Raw genomic sequence first — 6,003 nt, 5'->3', positions numbered from 1 at the left:
ATTAGTATTTTTTATTATATTTTTTCTCCATCTTCTTCTTCTTCCTTTCTTTTTGTAATTTTCTATTATTGTTTTTATTTTCATCTTCCACTTCTAGTTGTTCTTTATCTTGTTGTTATTATATAATTATTATTATTGTTGCTGTTGCTGTTGTTTTAAATGTTTTTATTGTTTTTGTGCTTTTTATTGTTTTTCTCTATTTTTTCTGCTTCATTTTCTTTTCATCTTATTTTGTTATTTTTATTGTTATTCTTTATCATTGTTATTCTCTTCCTTCTCCTCTTCTTTTCTAATTCTTCTCAATTTTAAAGCTTTGTGATGTTACTTGACTTTTAAAAATAATTTTCTTTCTTTCTTCATCTTCTTGCATTTTCTTGTCATTGTTTTATATTTGTTTTAATTTCTCTTCTTCTTCTTCTTCTTCTTCTTCTTCTTCTTCTTCTTCTTCTTTTCTTCTTGTTATTCTTCTTTTCCTCTTGTTATTCTCCTTTTGTTATTCTTCTTCTTGTAATTGTTTTTATTATTATTTTTATTATTATTATATTGTTTTTTCATCATCCTCTTCTTGCTGTTCTTCCTATTCTTCTTCTTCTTCTTCTTCTTCTTCTTCTTTTCCTCGTCCACTTCTTCTTCTTCTTCTTCTTCTTCTTTTCCTCGTCCACTTCTTCTTCTTCTTCTTCTCTTCCTCATCCACCTCTTCTTCTTCTTCTTCTTCTTCTTCTTCCTCTTCTTCTTCTTCTTCTTCTTCTTCTTCTTCTTCTTCTCTTCCTCGTCCACTTCTTCTTCTTTTCCTCGTCCACTTCTTCTTCTTCTTCTTCTTCTTCTTCTTCTCTTCCTCGTCCACTTCTTCTTCTTCTCTTCCTCGTCCACTTCTTCTTCTTCTTCTTCCTCTTCTTCTTCTTCTCCTTCTTCTTAATTTATTATTATTATTACTACTGTTTTTTTCTTTTTTTAATTCTTATTAATTTTAAAGTTTTGTGATGTTACTTGACTTTAAAAAATAATTTTCTTTTCTTTCTTCATCTTCTTGCATTTTCTTGTCATTGTTTTATATTTGTTTTAATTTCTCTTCTTCTTCTTTTCTTCTTCTTGTTATTCTTCTTCTTTTCTTCTTGTTATTCTCTTTTGTTATTCATCTTCTTGTTATTGTTTTTATTATTTTTATTATTATTATATTGTTTTTTCATCATCCTCTTCTTGCTGTTCTTCCTATTCTTGTTATTATTATTCTTGTTTTCGTTATATTAGTGTTATTTTTATTTAACCTCTTCTCTTTTTAAATTTTTGTTTCTTTTCTTTTCTTTTTGATTTTCTCTTTCTTTTTGTTCTTCTTTTCTTGATTCTTTATTGTTATTTGTATTAATATTAATATTAATTATATTGATATTATTTGATTTTTGTTTTTGTTCGTTTTCTTCATTTTCATCTTCTTATTTTTCTTGTTTATTTTTTCTTTGTTGTTTATTTTTTTATTCTTTTTTTTTTGTTAGTTTTCCTCTTCTTTTTCTTCGTCTTACTGTTTCAACAACAACAATAATAATGATGATAACTAGAAGAAAACCCGTGGTTTTGTAGTCTTGTCTGGTTACCATGGAGACTGTAAACAGTGGACCACAGTACATCTATTTACACAGGGTACAGTACACCTACTACCCTCAAACTAATAATAATAATAATAATAATAATAATAATAATAATAATAATAATAATAATAAACTAGGAGAGAACTTTGTCGACCTGCTTGGACGTCACAAGAGAGGCGGGACTTCCAGGATGAATGCGCCATTCCGGAAGTGAAAACGGGGGCGGAGGAGGAGGGGAGGGGGTGTTCGGTGCTGTAAAGTAGAACTTAGAAATCGGAATCCGTTTATAGATTCATATCCTTCTGAATAACTCAGTGAGCGGATCCGAGTCTCACTTGAGTCCCAAGTATTTATCACTGCAGCCCGCAGAGCTCCAAGTGGGAGGGACTTATTCCGCGGGTAGGTTGGACATCACAAAGGGGCGGGGTTTATGCAGAAATCCTAAAATGACGTGATAGTATTTGAATTTGAACACAGGTAGTATCCGAATTAGTTCTAGCATAGTTAGTTTTATTGAAGAAAAATTCTTCTGTGTGTGCAGTCGTGTTGATCTTTCTACCCCGGTTTACATGTGTAGCTCTTTCTCCCTATTTCTGCTTTTTTAAAACTCTTGTTTTGATCTTACATTCATATTTCTACAGTTTAATATCCACATTTCCTACATAATTTCCTCCCTTTGTGACTTTAAAGTCACACTCTGTAAGTTTAAATGAGCAACTTAAGTCCATTAACCATGAAGAAACATGCCTTTTTACTTAAAGTGTATAACAACAAGCATGCACACTTGAATGACGTGACAGTCCAGAGGTGAGTGAAAAAACCCTCTCTAGTGACAATCACGATGGAAAAATTCTCACCTTGACAGTGCATTCTTCACCTGGACATCAAACATCAACTTTCATCTTGATATGTCATTCAGTAACATACAACAAATCTTGTGAATGTCTTCCTGAACTTGTCTGTTTCATTCATTCTTCCGTAACTTTCTTCTGCCCTTTGTTTTTTTACACCATGTAGAAAGGCTCAGAGGGGATCAGGGGAGAGGTTACTAGCATATTGCTCTGAACCCATGTCTCCTCCTGCGTATTTTCTCCACAGTCTATCATCTGCTTACTTGATGGTGATGACTTCAAAGTTTTTCTATATAAGTAGATTTGCTGTGTTTCTCCTTGATCCGGGTTTTTCCACTTGGAAGTGTCTAATGAAAACCACTCTACTCCTTCATTCCTGAACACCATACTTCCTTACAAACCAGGTGATGTTCCATGTGGGTAATCCAGAATGAAACCCCTTTGGTGCTCCAGGGCCTATATGTCCGTTCTTTCTTTGAGGCTGGTGATGTTGCCTGTTTGATTGGAATTTTCCAATGTGTTGGCTTCCACTCCCTGAGCTCATCAATCAGGACAGGTGTCCCTTGGCCCTTAGTGTCCATTCTGCTGTTCAGCATGTCTGGCACAGTCCATCTATTATATATTATAAAGAACAAAATGCAGACAAACAGCAGACAGCCTCTCCTCAAATATACCACTATAGTGCTTCTCGGTCTCATTCTTCAGCGATCAGTCACTCAAACTAAGTTGCACAATTACAAATTCAAGCTAAAGCCTTGTGAAGCCTAAAGCCTTGTAATAATACACTAATATTCACTTTTCCATTGAATATGCTATTTTCCTCTTTTTTTGTCATGGTTTCCTTTTTTCATGCATTACGTCATACTTTTATATGACGTATGATTGACGTATGACGTATTGTACACTTCTGCATGAGCACAATTTGTACAATATGACTCTTACCGTTTCTTCTCTTATTAATCCTATTGTTATAATAACTATTGATGTTATTTTCAGTGTCCTCCCCCTTATTTGATATCTGATTTCCTCCTATTCCCATTGGCCTTCTGTTTGATTGTCCTTGCCCCTGTGGCCACTTTTACCTGTTAGAACAAAGTTCTGTGTATTTGGGTTAAATGTTTTACATAGCTCGTAAGTTCTCCCTCTAGTTGGTCAAGAGAAGGTGCCTACATCCAAACCTATAATAGTATTAAAATATAAAAACTAAAGTATATTATATAATAATACTAATAAAAGTAATAGTAATAATAATAATAATAATAATAATAATAATAATGATAATGATAACATGAAAAAGAAGACAATAAAAAAGAAAAGAATAATAACAAGAATACCAATAAAGAGCAAATAAAGTAATAAAGTAAATAACAACTACTTAAAATACATTTAAAACAATACAAAGAAGAAGAAGAAGAACAACAACAATAATATTAAGAAGAAGAAAAGAAGGATATCAAACAACAATAAAAACAATCAAATAATAATAATGATATAATAATAATATCAATGTTATTAAAGATGTAAAACAATAACAATTACAACAACAAAAATAACAATATAAAACAGTAAAACAGTAAAAATAAGAACAATAACAAGGATTATAATGTAAATAACACACTAATACAATATAAAACATTATAAACAACAACAGCAGCAGCAACAACAACAACAACAACAACAACAACAACAACAACAACAACAACAACAACAACAATAATAATAATATAAACATTTTATTAAGTAATAAAATTTAAGCAAAAATTAAGACAAAAATAAAAAAAAACATTAGAAATATAATAGCAATCAAATAGAAAAATTATAATTATAATCTAATATAATATAATCTAATATAATATAATATAATATAATAATATGCAATAAAATAATAATAAAATCAATGAAAAAATCTAAATTAAAAACAATACAAATTACAACAGCAAATACTACTACTACTACTACTACTACTACTACTACTACTACTACTAATGATAATAATAATGACAGCGAAAAACAAAGAACAATAAAGCAATAAAATAAAATAAAACATAAAATAAGAGCAACAATAAAGTTATATATGTTCAAAAAGAACAAGAAAGAACAATAATCCACAGTCCACCTACTAAAAGTTTGCTTGTTGGCAGGTAGCCCTATTTTATAAGAGCCATAGCATACACAAACAGCTGCGCCGACTTCCTCCATGGACTCATCCTGTGGATTTATGTGTCCAGTGCTCGTACAGTTTTGCTTCTCCTGGTCAAGGGCTTAAAAGGGAGAAGGATATAATGCCTGCCGTACAACGGGTTGTGGGGGAACCGAGGGCACCTTAAGTACATACCCCAGTCTGGGGTACAGAACGGCACTTGCCATGCCAGGGGTAAACTCTAGGAGAGACGGGGCCACGGAGAGAGCATTCAAGTCCAATACCCTGTTCAGCGAGGATATAGCCAGAAGGAAAACAGTCTTGATCCACAAATACCTAAGTCCACAAATCCACAAATACCCAAGTCCCACACAGGCACTCTGGGTCATGTCCTGGGCCTCAGCCCCCAGGTGCCACGCAGGAAACGTGTCACCAAGGGGTGTTTACCCAGTGACTGCTCAGCATGTGGAGCACAATAAGCAACAGTAGCAGACACGTAACCTTTCAGGGTCAAAGAAGCTAACCCTGCAGCAAACTGTTCCTGCAGGAACTCCAGCACTTAACCAACCAGGCAGTTAACTGAATCCAAATGATGGTGCACCATGCAAAGAACAGACGCCATGTAGCAGCATACAACCTCCAGAGGGAGCTCTTGATTGGAGGATGGTCTCCACTACCTTGGTAGAGAGACCAGCTGCTAGGAACTGTGTCCCCTCAGGGGCCACAGCCTCCAAATATCCATGCGGGGGTGAACCAAGGTGCCTGAATGGGAGAGAAGATCCCTCCTGGGTTCTTTCTCCAGAACTTCTGGGAGCAGCGCGATAGGAGGAAAGTAGCTTTAGCCACGTCTGTGAGAGAGAACCAGTGCGATGTCTCCTGAGTCGCAAACAGATCTGCCTAGATCTGCTGTGCCAGCCTGTATAAGGGGCAAGATCGCAGACCCCCTCTGATGGTTGATGTAATTGATTTGTTGACTATTGATTTGTTGTTCGTACGGACCAGCACATGGCGATCCCTGAAGTCTGGGAGGAAGTGTTTCAGAGCCAGGAATATGGCCAGCATCTTCAAGCAGTTTATGTGCCACGTGAGTTGGAGCTCCCAACCACTTGAGGACAGGAACAGGAAGAGACAGGAACGCTGAGGCAGGAACCTCTTTATGTAACCCTAGTTCCCTAAGAGAACAAGACGGTGCATCATAATGCTTCTGGAACGCCTTGCTTTGCCCATGCTCTGAATCATGTGTGAAATCTGCGCGATGTGTGTTACGTCGCGCAGCCGACCTATAGTGTTTCTCTATATAAACACACTAGGGTTAGTGGAGAGCACATCAATTAACCAAACAACATCAAAGACGACAAATTACATATCTTCCTGATTGAAGAAATGCTGGTCTTAAAACTTAAAAAAAATTAGTTTTAACAGCAACAAT

At 35.0% G+C, this 6,003-nt stretch overlaps 1 long non-coding RNA gene across 1 annotated transcript in view; it reads left to right on the top strand.

Annotated features, from left to right (window-relative positions):
- The first annotated feature begins 1,768 nt into the window (after positions 1-1,768).
- Positions 1,769-6,003, top strand: part of LOC124383159 — a 10,436-nt gene continuing 6,201 nt past the window's right edge. The window contains exon 1 of the long non-coding RNA XR_006925225.1: positions 1,769-1,982. This is a non-coding gene — a long non-coding RNA (uncharacterized LOC124383159). The remainder of the gene's footprint in view (positions 1,983-6,003) is intronic.

Source organism: Silurus meridionalis, chromosome 3, assembly GCF_014805685.1.
Source record: "Silurus meridionalis isolate SWU-2019-XX chromosome 3, ASM1480568v1, whole genome shotgun sequence".
Classification (NCBI taxonomy): domain Eukaryota; kingdom Metazoa; phylum Chordata; class Actinopteri; order Siluriformes; family Siluridae; genus Silurus; species Silurus meridionalis.
The sequence above is the reverse complement of the archived record's forward strand: the minus strand, read 5'-3'. Positions and strand labels throughout refer to the sequence as shown.